This window comes from Solanum verrucosum, unplaced genomic scaffold (genome assembly GCF_900185275.1).
Source record: "Solanum verrucosum unplaced genomic scaffold, falcon-dt-bn FXZP01000134.1, whole genome shotgun sequence".
Taxonomy (NCBI): Eukaryota; Viridiplantae; Streptophyta; class Magnoliopsida; order Solanales; family Solanaceae; genus Solanum; species Solanum verrucosum.
This window is the reverse complement of record NW_026020833.1, coordinates 1543822-1557757: the sequence shown is the minus strand read 5'-3', so window position 1 is coordinate 1557757 and position 13936 is coordinate 1543822. Positions and strand designations below refer to the sequence as shown.

At 37.0% G+C, this 13936-nt stretch overlaps 1 pseudogene; it reads left to right on the top strand.

Moving 5' to 3' along the window:
* The first annotated feature begins 4937 nt into the window (after window positions 1-4937).
* LOC125813544 (protein Ycf2-like) overlaps window positions 4938-13936 on the top strand; it is a 9244-nt pseudogene continuing 245 nt past the window's right edge.

Below are 13936 nucleotides of genomic sequence, written 5' to 3'. Positions count from 1 at the left end.
CATGGTCCCAACGGCCAAGTCATGTGCACTTTCTTTTTGGCTTGTTAATACTGTCTACTTTCATGAAGACATGTTATCCACTATGGCAGCACCTTTAGATGTTCATAGATAGAGCATGATTACATGTTGGTCCTCCCGAGCCTTCTCGGCAACGGGTGCAGGTTCGCCTTAATGGGATTTTGGGCGTGACAAAAATGGTATCAAAGCAGGTCATCCTAGGGAGTCTACAAAGCTGTGTCTGTGTAGAGTCTTACTTATGGATGTGTTGTGCACCACATTTATAAATAGGAAGCTATGAGACATGTAGAAATTGTTTCTTTTCTTTCATTTGTTAGATTGTGCGATAGAACCAATGTTGTAGGATAATCGTATCTAACTTCTGAATTGCTTTATTATAGCAAAAATACCGATTACGAGGAGTAAAAGTACATATAAGCGAGTTGATGTGGCTACCCAAGAAGGGACCAGCCAACCACCACCTAATCAAGCTGTTCAAAGTGAGGCTCAAGATGAGTCTCTATCACAGATTCCCTGACCCCTCCATCTCCAGAAGATCTAAGGAGGGAAGCTGCACCTCAAGAACCTACTATTAATGCTACCGAGCAAGATTTGAGGAATGCGGTTCAATTATTGACTCATATAGTTGCTGGCCAAGGTCAAAGGCAAGAAGGCCCAGTTGCGGGTATTGGTGGTGCAAATAGGGCAGCTAGCACGTGGATACGTGATTTCATTAATTTGGACCCTCCATCATTCACCGGGTCAGATCCTAATGAAGATCCGCAAGACTTTATTGATCAAATCCAACGAACTTTGGATGTTATGCACATGAGTGATAAATAAGCTGTAGAGCTAGCAACATATAGATTAAAGGGTGTGGCTATATTATGGTATGAAACTTGAAAGCAATCTAACAGTACAGATGCACCTCCAACTACTTGGAAAGAATTTACAAAAGAGTTTCTTGATCATTATTTGCCATTGGAGATTCGAGAGGCCCGCGCAGATCAGTTCTTAAATCTTCACCAAGGGGGTATGAGCGTGAGAGAGTACAATCTCCAATTTAATTCCTTGTCTAGGTATGCTCCCAATGTAGTTGCTACTATGGAGGATAGAGTTCATCGATATGTGGATAGATTGGATTCGTATCTGGTTAGAGATTGTAGTATTGCTTCTTTAAATAAAGACATGGATATAGCAAGGATGCAATTTGCACATAAATTGGAGGATCAAAAGCAGAGAAGAAGGGCACAAGAGACAGAAAGGGGTCAATCCAAGAGGGCTAGGTCTATCGGGCAGTTTACACCACCCCAAGGTGAGTTTAAATAGACCAGCTAGGCCGTCATTTCCCTACTCTACAGCTAGCGCTCCACCCCAATTTCAATGGCCGAGAGGCAATCAGTTTATGCAAAAGAGTGAGAGCCAAGGTTCACGGAAATCGGGATATCCAGAGCAGGGCAGTACAAGCCAATTAATGCCTCCTAGACAGCCTTGCAAATAATGTGGGAGGAGTCATTTAGGTTTATGTCATATTGGAATAGATGCCTGTTATTGGTGTGGTATGCTAGGGCACCTAATGAGAGATTGCCCTAAAAGGTGCATGGGTGATATAGCACAACATACTGGATTAGCTGTTGCATCGTCATCATCGGTGCCTCCTTTAGGAAGAGGTGAACAGGTTCCTACAAGTCGTGGTAGAGGTGTTAGAGGAGCAGCTAGTTCTAGCGGATTCCAAAATCGCACATATGCTCTAGGGAGTCGACAGAACTTGTAGGCTTCACCTAACATAGTAACAGGTACATTGTTCATCTTTTAACATAATGTATATGCGTTAATTGATCCTGGTTCCACACTATCGTATATCACTCCACTAGTTGCTGGGAAGCTTAAAAGAACACCAAAATTATTGAATAAACCATTTGAAGTGTCTACACAAACTGGTGCTCTACTTGATTTTGCTTGACTTTTGATTCAAAGGAAAAAAGGCGTGGAGCTTAAATAACTCACTCAGAACGCTTTTTAAAAGATTACGTGGTACAATTAGGTCGAATAAACCCTTCTGGAATAAGTATTCAGCTGCTTGTGAACCTTCGACCTTTTTAGCGAGTGAAGCTTTAAAAAAGAGTGATATACTTCGACCGGTAATTATTCCAAAAAATACTATCAATTCGGCAACAAAACCACTCATACCTGGTAATGCAAGGGAAGCCATCGAAAAGCTACTGAACATAGTGAACATTTTTGGCATTGGAATAGCTATTCCGCCCAGTTCGTCAAGATAAACAAGGCGGATTCTATCACAAGTCGTTCCCGCCAAGAAAAAAGGTGCAGCACCAATAAATCCATGAGAGATTATTTATAAAAGGGCTCCATTAAGTCCCGTATCGGTTAGAGAACTAATTGCTATAATTATGAAACCCATATGGGAGACAGAGGAATAGGCTATTCTTTTTTTTAAATTCTGTTGGCCAAGAGATGTTGAAGCTGCATAGATTATTTGTATTGTACCTATTATCATCAACCAAGGAGAAAATATAGAATGGGCATGAGGTAATAATAACATATTGATTCGAATTAATCCATACGCTCCCATTTTTAATAAGATTCCGGCTAGAAGCATACAAGTAATGTAATGTGCTTCTCCATGGGTATCTGTTAACCATGTGTGTAGGGGGATAATGGGCGATTTGACAACAAAAGCAATAAAAAATCCAATATAGAAGATTATTTCTAAAACCACAGGATATGACTGATTAACTGATGTTTCAAAATTTAATGTTGGTTCCTTAGAACCATATAAAGCAACACCCAAAAGTCCCATTAAGAGAAAAACAGAACCCCCCGCCGTGTACAAAATAAATTTTGTAGCTGAGTACAAACGGTTCTTTCCTCCCCACATGGCTAGAAGTAGATAAACAGGAATTAATTCTAACTCCCACATGATGAAAAAAAAGTAAAAGGTCCCGAGACGAAAATGATCCAATTTGATCACTGTACATTGCTAACATGAGAAAATGGAATAATCTAGAATCTCGAGTGACTGGCCAAGCCGCTAAAGTCGCTAAAGTAGTGATAAATCCTGTTAATAAAATGGGTCCTATAGAAAGTCCATCTATTCCTAATCTCCAATGGAAATAAAAAAAAATCGATCCATTTATAATCCTCTACTAGTTGGATTAATGGATCATCTGATTGGAAATGATAACAAAATGCATAAGTTGTTAGAAGGAGTTCTAAAATACATATACATATCGTATACCACCTAATTACCCTATTTCCTTTATGGGGAAGAATGAAAATTAAAGAACCCGCAAATATCGAAAAAATGACAATTATTGTTAACCAAGAAAATAATTCGTAGTAAAGACAAGATACACTTGGACCAAAAAAACCCGTGGTCAAAATATTTTTATTTTCGAGCACAGGTTTGTCGATAAAAAAATTAAATGGATTCAAGTAGAGTTTTCTCGAACATATCAATAAGCTAGACCCATACTGCGAGTTTTTTTATGCCATAAATAAACTCGGACACTCAAGAAATCTGTTGGACAGGTGGATTCACATCTCTTACAACCAACACAGTCCTCTATTCGTGGAGCAGAAGCAATTTGTTTAGCCTTACAACCATCCCAAGGTATCATTTCTAATACATCGGTGGGGCAGGCTTGGACACATTGAGTTCATCCTATACACTATCATAAATCTTTACTGAATGTGACATTGGGTCTATATGTTTTTGAATGTTATAAATTTTCAATCTAGTAAACTTAGAAACGAATCATATATTTAGATACCAGATGAATCAATGAGTTATCATGATTTTCTAATCAACCCCTTTCTGGATTGGTTTATGAGATATGAGAGAGGCCAAAATACTTTGATTTCTTATGTTTTGCAAACAAGATCATACTTTACGTAGTAAACATGCTAATTAAAATTGATTTCTCAATATTAGAATCTAGATGATTAATATTAATTATTCAACAAATTTGATTGGTTGATACGAGTTGATTTTCTATTACGGTAAATTGATGAAACAATAGCCAGGCCAATGGCTGCTTCAGCGGTTGCAATAGTTATAACAAAAATTGAGAAAATGTCTCCCTTTAATTGACGATTATCAAAAGAATAAAAAAATGTTACAAAATTTATATTAACCGCATACAATATAAGTTCAAGACACATAAGGGCTCTAACCATATTTCGACTTGTGATCAATCCATAGATACCAATAGAAAATAAATAGGCACTCAAAACAATTACATGTTCGAGAATCATTAAACAACTCCTTATCAATCTCAACTCCTTTCAATATGAACAATAATTCAACTACTTTAATTGACTAGTATATAACAAGTATGGAACAAAGAAATAGATTGGTACTAGATTGACCTAAAGTCTTTCTATTTATCCATCTAGAATTCAAGGAAAATTAATGTGATAAGACAGAACAAAATTTTATTTGAATTCCAAGTTTTAATAGAAATTTTTTATTGATGAGCTACAGCAATTGCACCTATTAAAGCAACTAAAAGGATTATGGAAATAAGTTCAAATGGGAGAAAAAAATCTGTTGATAAATGAATTTCAATTTGTTGACTATTTTACTTAGAAAATCTTGCTCTATAATCTGGTTTGATCTTGTAGTCCAAATAATCCCGTACCATGATGTAATAGTAGTAATTAGTGAAATAAAAAGACTTATACAAACCATCGAAGTAATTCCATCTCCTACGGTCCAAAGATGAAAATCCTTGTAATATTCTGAGCCATTCATGAACATCACAACAAAAATGATTAAAACATTTATAGCTCCTACGTAAATATATGGAATTTCTCTTCCTTTACGAGCTATATTTTACAACCAAGGGGTTGTGGGTTTTTTCCTACCGATTGGGGCTCTCCCTTCACCACCCCCATGGGGATGGTCTACAGGGTTCATGACTACTCCTCTTACTACAGGACACTTACCTAGCCAATGCTTAGATCTGGCTCTACCCAAACTTTTCTGGTTCACCCCAACATTCCCCACTTTTCCGACTGTTGCTGAGCAGTTTTTGGTTATCAAACGGACCTCCCCAGAAGGTAATTTTAATGTGGCTGATTTCCCCTCTTTTGCAATCAGTTTCGCTACAGCACCCGCTGATCTAGCTAATTGTCCAGCCTTTCTAAGTGTGATCTCTATGTTATGTATGGCCGTGCCTAAGGGCATATCGCTTGAAGTAGATTCTTCTTTTGATCAATCAAAACCCCTTCCCAAACTGTACAAGCTTCTTCCAAAGCATACAGCTTTCTGGATGTAGATGATGATATCTATACATATGGATGTTATATATATCGTAGAATGAAGTACCACATGGGTGGATGTATATATGAATCCAAAGCTGCCGAATCACTCATGTTATGATCTTCTACATCTTGGGTCTTCCCGTTCCGTCATCTGGCTTATGTTCTTCATGTAGTATTCAGACCGAATGACTCGATGAAATTACGTCGATACTTCCACATATTATGGGTAACGTAGAAGACATCTCTATTTTTCCCCAGGGGAATCTTTAGAATTCCCATTGTTTAACTTTTCAATTCGCCTCTGACCATCAAATGAAATGTGAATAACCCGTCCTCCTCTCTTTGAAAGAAGGGGCACTTCCGGTTCTATCGGTGCTTGAAACAATTTTGTCTTCTCCATATTACTATATATCTAGAGTCAATAATTTTATATGAGGAACTACTGAACTCAATCACTTGCTGTCGTTACTCTTCAATTTTCTGTTCAGGTCTATCTCGCAGAGGTACTCAAATTGGATCAGTGATCTATTTCTAGGTTTCGTCGTAAACCTAATTGGTTATTTGCAATTACGTAAATCAATAGTTCAAACCGCACTCAAAGGTAGGGCATTTCCCATTTTTATAGGAACTTCTGTACCAGAAACAATGGTATCTCCAATTATAGCCCCTTTGGGATGTAAAATATATCTCTTCTCACCATACTCATAGTGTATGAGACAAATGTATGCATTTCGATTAGGGTCGTATTCTATGGTACCGTTGAAAATCAATTTTACGGTATAGACACTTATGACCTCCCCCTCTATGCTTTGCGGTAATGATTCCTCTGGCATTACGACCTTTACCACAACGACGTTATCCATAGATCAAATTATTTCATGGATTGTATTTCACTTGACTGTCTACGGTTCCATTGCGTGTGCTCGGGATAGAAGTTTTGTATAAATGTATCACCATGCTATTATGTATTTTTATTTAAGTTCTTTTCTTTCTAAGAGGTGGAATAGAATGACCTGGTTGAAGCGTAATGATCATACATCTATAATGCATTGTATGTCCCATAATAGGTCCCATTCTTCTACTCTTTCTTGGAAGTCGATGACTATTCATAGCTATTACCTTGACACCAAAGAAGAGTTCGACCCAATGCTTTATTTCTGTCCTAGTTGATCCTGATTCGACATTAGAAGTATGTTGATTTTTCCTAACCGAATACTTTTCTCTGTAAATACTGCATATTTGATTCCATCCATAAATGTATTTTCTTCCCTATGAGTTATAGTCTCAATCAGAATGCTAGTTTTTACTGTTCATATATTATGATATGAATATACCACATCAATTCGTTATGTATGGATGATGAGATTCCATTGATACAGAGCCAATTCCAATAGACTTATTTGAGGGTCCCATTGGCGTGCATAGTAGAAATTGAACCTACGAATTTGCCAATTATGAGTTGGGCGCTTTAACCATTCAGCCATGGATGCTTAGCGGGGATCCTCGTACATGGTGAATAACCAAATTCCAATTGAAATGAAATCTTTATGATAAATCAATGCATTTAGGAGGAATCAATGAGAGGACTTCAAATCCTGGATTTTCGAATTGAGAGAGATATTGAAAGAGATCAAGAATTCTCACCATTTCTTAAATTCATGGATCCAATTCAATTCAGTGGGATCCTTCATTCACAATTTTTTCCACCAAGAACGTTTTCTAAAACTCTTTGACCCCCGAATTTGGAGTATCCTACTTTCACACAATTCACAGGATTCAACAAGCAATCGATATTTCACGATCAAGGGTGTAATACTCTTTGTAGTAGCGGTCCTTATATATCGTATTAAAAATTGAAATATGGTCGAAGAAAAAATCTCTATTTGATAGGGCTTCTTCCTATACCTATGAATTCCATTGGACCCAGAAATGATGCATTGGAAGAATCCGTTGGGTCTTCCAATATCAATAGGTTGATTGTTTTGCTCAAGTATTTTCCCAAAGGAAAAAAGATCTCTGAGAGTTGTTTCCTGAATCCGAAAGATAGTACTTAGGGAGTGGAGCATGCCTGAATCTAACTGGGGTTCGCGTTGGTGGAGTGGATCGGAGGGATTCTAGTTGTAAGATATCTAATGAAACCGTCGCTGGATTTGAGATCTTATTCAAAGAGAAAGATCTCAAATATCTGGAGTTTCTTTTTGTATATTATATGGATGATCCGATTCGCAAAGACCATGATTGGGAATTGTTTGATCGTCTTTCTCTGAGGAAGAGTCGAAATAGAATCAACTTGAATTCGGGATCACTATTCGAAATCTTAGTGAAACACTGGATTTCTTATCTCATGTCTGCTTTTCGTGAAAAAATACCAATTGAAGTGGAGGGTTTCTTCAAACAACAAGGGGCTGGGTCAACTATTCAATCAAATGATATTGAGCATGTTTCCCATCTCTTCTCGAGAAACAAGTGGGCTATTTCTTTCCAAAACTGTGCTCAATTTCATATGTGGCAATTCGAAAAATTTCTTGGGAATCCTACAAGATCCATTCATTCTTTTTTCTCTGATAGATGGGCAGAACTTCATCTGGGTTCGAATCCTACTGAGAGGTCCACTAGAGATCAGAAATTGTTGAAGAAGCAACAAGATCTTTCTTTTGTCCCTTCCAGGCGATCGGAAAAGAAAGAAATGGTTAATATATTCAAGATAATTACGTATTGACAAAATACCGTCTCAATTCATCCTATTTCAACAGATCCGGGATGTGATATGGTTCCGAAGGATGAACAGGATATGGACAGTTCCAATAAGATTTCATTCTTGAACAAAAATCCATTTTTTGATTTATTTCATCTATTCCATGACCGCCGGAACAGGGGAGGATACACGTTACACTACGATTTTGCATCAGAAGAGAGATTCAAGAAATGGCAGATCTATTCACTCTATCAATAACCGAGCCGGATCTGGTGTATCATAAGGGATTTGCCTTTTCTATTGATTCTTGCGGATTAGATCAAAAACAATTCTTGAATGAGGCCAGCCAGGGATGAATCGAAAAAGAAATCTTTATTGGTTCTACCTCCTATTTTTTATGAAGAAAATGAATCTTTTTCTCGAAGGATCAGAGAAAAATGGGTCAGGATCTCCTGCGGGAATGATTTGGAAGATCCAAAACCAAAAATAGTGGTATTTGCTAGCAACAACATAATGGAGGTAGTAACTCAATATAGATTGATCCGTAATCTTATGCAAATACAATATAGTACCTATGGGTACATAAGAAATGTATTGAATCGATTCTTTTTAATGAATAGATCCGATCGCAACTTCGAATATGGAATTCTAAGGGATCAAACAGGAAAGGATACTCTGAATCATAGAACTATAATGAAATATACGATCAACCAATATTTATCGAATTTGAAAAAGAGTCAAAAGAAATGGTTCGAGCCTCTTATTTTGATTTCTCGAACCGAGAGATCCATGAATCGAGATCCTGATGCATATAGATACAAATGGTCCAATGGAAGCAAGAGTTTCCAGAAATATTTGGAACAGTCCGTTTCGGAGCAGAAGAGTCGTTTTCAAGTAGTGTTCGATTGATTACGTATTAATCAATATTCGATTGATTGGTCTGAGGTTATCGACAAAAAAGATTTGTCTAAGTCACTTCTTTTTTTGTCCAAGTTGCTTTAATTTTTGTCTAACTCCCTTTTTTCTGTGTGAGTTTCGGAAATATCCCCATTCATAGGTTCGAGATCTACATCTATGAAGAATTGAAAGGTCCGAATGATCATCTGCAATCAGTTGTTAGAATCAATAGGTCTTCAAATTGTTCATTTGAAAAAATTGCAACCCTTCTTATTGGACGATCCTGATACTTCCCAAAAATCAAAATTCTTGATCAATGGAGAATATCACCATTTTTGTTCAATAAGATACCAAAGTGGATGATTGACTCATTCCATACTAGAAATAATCGCAAGAAATCCTTTGATAACCCGGATTCCTATTTCTCAATGATATTCCACGATCAAGAAAATTGGCTGAATCCCATGAAACCATTTCATAGAAGTTCATTGATATCTTCTTTTTATAAAGCAAATCGACTTCGATTCTTGAATAATCCACATCACTTCTACTTCTATTGGAACACAAGATTCCCCTTTTCTGTGGAAAAGGCCCGTATCAATAATTTGGATTTTACGTATGGACAATTTCTCAATATCTTGTTCATTCGCAACAAAATATTTTCTTTGTATGTCGGTAAAAAAAACATGCTTTTTGCGGGAGAGATACTATTTCACCAATCGAGTCACAGGTATCTAACATATTCATACCTAACGATTTTCCACAGAGTGGTGACGAAATGTATAACTTGTACAAATCTTTCCATTTTCCAAGTCGATCCGATCCATTCGTTCATAGAGCTATTTTCTCGATCACAGACATTTCTGGAACACCTCTAACAGAGGGGCAAATAGTCAATTTTGAAAGAACTTATTGTCAACTTCTTTCAGATATGAATCTATCTGATTCAGACGGGAAGAACTTGCATCAGTATCTCAATTTCAATTCAAACATGGGTTTGATTCACACTCCATGTTCTGAGAAAGATTTATCATCCGAAAAGAGGAAAAAATGGAGTCTTTGTCTAAAGAAATGCGTTGAGAAAGGGCAGATGTATAGAACCTTTCAACGTGATAGTGCTTTTTCAACTCTCTCAAAATGGAATCTATTCCAACCATATATACCATGGTTCCTTACTTCGATAGGGTACAAATATCTAAATTTGATATTTTTAGATACTTTTTCAGACCTATTGCCAATACTAAGTAGCAGTCAAAAATTTGTATCCATTTTTCCTGATATTATTATGCATGGATCAGGTATATCATGGCGAATTCTTCAGAAAAAATTGTGTCTTCCAGAATGGAATCTGATAAGTGAGATCTCGAGTAAGTGTTTACATAATCTTATGTCCGAAGAAATGATTCATCGAAATAATGAGTCACCATTGATATCGACACATCTGAGATTGTGAAATGCTTGGATATCTCATTCGTACACATCTTCTCTTTGTTTCTCGGGCCTCTAGTGAGTTACAGACAGAGTTCGAAAAGGTAAAATCTTTGATGATTCCATCATCTATGATTGAGTTGCGAAAACTTCTGGGTAGGTATCCTACATCTGAACCGAATTCTTTCTGGTTAAAGAATCTCTTTCTAGTTGCTCTGGAACACTTAAGAGATTCACTAGAAGAAATACGGGGTTCTGGTTCTGGCAGCAACATGCTTGGTCTTGCTTATTGGGTCAAATCAACACGTTCTAAGAAGAAAGATTGGAATATCAATCTTATCGAGATCATCGATCTCATACCAAATCCGATCAATCGAATCACTTTTTCAAGAAATATGAGCCATCTAAGTCATACAAGTAAAGATATCTATTCATTGATAAGAAAAAGAAAAAACGTGAACGGGGATTGGATTGATGAGAAAATAGAATCCTGGGTCGCGAACAGTGATTCGATTGATGATGAAGAAAGGGATTCTTGGTTCAATCTTGTTAACGACAGAAAATAGGATTGATCAAATTCTATTGAGACTGACTCATAGTGATCACTTATCAAAGAATGATTCTGGTTATCAAATGATTGAACAACCGGGAGCAATTTACTTACCATACTTAGTTGACATTCATAAAAAGCATCTAATGAATTATAAGTTCAATCCATCTTGTTTAGCAGAAAGACGGATATTCCTTGCTTTTATCAGACAATCAATTATTCACAAACTTCGTGTGGGGAAAATAGTTTTCATTTCCCATCTCCTGGAAAACCCTTTTCACTCCGCTTAGCCTTATCCCCCTCTAGGGGTATTTTAGTGATAGGTTCTATAGGAACTAGACGATCCTATTTGGACAAATACCTAGCGACAAACTCCTATGTTCCTTTCATTACGGTATTTCTTGATAGCATCCAAGGAAGCTCTACTCCATTGAAGGACAAGGATGAAGCTTTAGAAACTCCGAGGATGCCCATAACAAGATCTCAAACCAAGGAGTTCAATGATAAGCTCAATGGGTTTCAATCGCTGATCCAAAGGTGTCTTATTGGGGAAGAAGAGCTCAAGCCCAAGGGAGAGGAATTGTCCAAATGCTACAATTATTTGGTGGCCCAAATTCAAGCCCAAGATGAGGAATTTTAAGGTCCAATTTCGTGCAAATAAGGTCAAGAAGAGTCCAAGAATCAGCCACAACAAGAGTTGCTTTCTGCCCAAGTTTTGAGAGAAGACTAGTCAAACTTTCCAAGATTGTCAAGATTTTTTTCCTAGTTGGGATTTACCTTATTTATTTATTTATTTATTTATATGTATATATATAGGTTATTAATATTTTCCTTAGTCTATTTATGGTCTCCTAAGTACCATTTAATGCTTTCCTAGAAGTACTAATTTGTTCCTAGTTAGGTTACTTTATTTCCTTTCTAGAGTAGGATTCCTTGTAGTTGTCTTTCTAGGGTTCCTTGGACGTTTTTTCCCCTTCTCCTATATATAGGAGTCCTTTTCATTCATTAAAGAGAAATTTAGATTGATATTAATAATATTTGGGAGAGTTCTTTGAACCTTTGTGACTTGTTCTTTGAGAATTTATCTTTAATCCTTTAGTAGTTTCATAGTTTAAGGTATAAAGTAACTTCTTCTTGTGATATCTTTGGTTTCTTTTTGGTATTCTTTAGAAGGTGATTAGTTTCTACATACTAATTATTGTCTTTAGTTACTCATAAAGCGGTCAAGATCCGAATCTATCGTTTTGATTCGTTTTCTCAAGTAAAGGCGTTAGATTTCTTCCATAAATCTATACGTTGTTACTTGGATCTTTTCAAGGCCTTAGAACATCTAATCCTTGGAAATTCGTGGATCTTTCCTTCGAATTTCCCATATCTTTAGTTAGTTTTTTTGTTTATTTTCTTTGTGCTTCCGCATTCTAATAATCAATTCTCTATTTGTGATCTCCCTTAACCTTGTTGTTATCATTTCTGAACTAGTTCCTGGATAATAAGTCTAAAGGTTTTCTTCTTTATGAGATCGATATTGATGATAGTGACAATCTTGATGCTAGGGACGATATCGATCGTGACCTTGATACGGAGTTGGAACTGCTAACTAGGATGAATGGGCTAACTGTGGATATGATGCCGAAAATAGACCGATTTTATATCACCATTCAATTCGAAATAGCAAAAGCAATGTCTCCTTGCACAATATGGATTCCAAACATTCATGATCTGGATGTGAATGAGTCGAATGACTTATCCCTTGGTCTATTAGTGAACCATCTCTCCAGGGATTGTGAAAGATGTTCTACTAGAAATATTCTTGTTATTACTTTGACTCATATTCCCCAAAAAGTGGATCCCGCTCTAATAGCTCCGAATAAATTAAATACGTGCATTAAGATACGAAGGCTTCTTATTCCACAAAAACGAAAGCACTTTTACACTCTTTCATATACTAGGGGATTTCACTTGGAAAATAAAATGTTCCATACTAACGGATTCGGGTCCATAACCATGGGTTCCAATGCACGAGATCTTGTAGCACCTACGAATGAGGTCCTATCGATTAGTATTACACAGAAGAAATCAATTATAGACACTAATATAATTAGATCCGCTCTTCATAGACAAACTTGCGATTTGCGATCCCAGGTAAGATCGGTTCAGGATCATGGGATTCTTTTCTATCAGATAGGAAGTGCTGTATCACAAAATGTACTTCTAAGTAATTGCCCCATAGATCCTATATCTATCTATATGAAGAAGAAATCATGTAACGAAGGGGATTCTTATTTGTTCAAATGGTACTTCGAGCTTGGAACGAGCACGAAGAGATTAACGATACTTCTTTATCTTTTGAGTTGTTTTGCCAGATCGGTCGCTCAAGATCTTTGGTCTTTATCCATACCCGATGAAAAAAATGGGATCACTTCTTATGGACTCATTGAGAATGATTCTGATCTAGTTCTTGGCCTATTAGAAGTAGAGGGCGCTCTGGTGGAATCTTCACGGACAGAAAAAGATTGCAGTCAGTTTGATAATGATCGAGTGACATTGGTTCTTCGGCCCGAATCGAGGAATCCCTTATATATGATGCGAAAGGGCTCTTAGTCTATCCTTGATCATAGATTTCTCTATGAAAAATATGAATCGAAGTGTGAAGAAGGGGAGGGAGAAAGAGCCCTTGACCCGCATGAGGATTTATTCAATCACATAGTTTGGGCTCCTAGAATATGGCGCCCTTGGGGCTTTCTATTTGATTGTATCGAAAGGCCCAATGAATTGGGATTTCCCTATTGGTCCAGGTCATTTCGGGGCAAGCGGATCATTTATGATGAAGAGGATGAGCTTCAAGAGGATGATTCGGGGTTCTTGCAGAGTGGAACTATGCAGTACCAAACACGAGATAGATCTCAAGGCCTTTCTTGAATAAGCAATTCATTTGGGACCCTGCAGATCCACTCTTTTTCCTATTCAAAGATCAGCCCCCTGGCTCTGTGTTTTCACATCGAGAATTATTTGCAGATGAAGAGATGTCAAAGGGGCTTCTTACTTCCCAAACAGATCCTCCTATATATATATATATATAT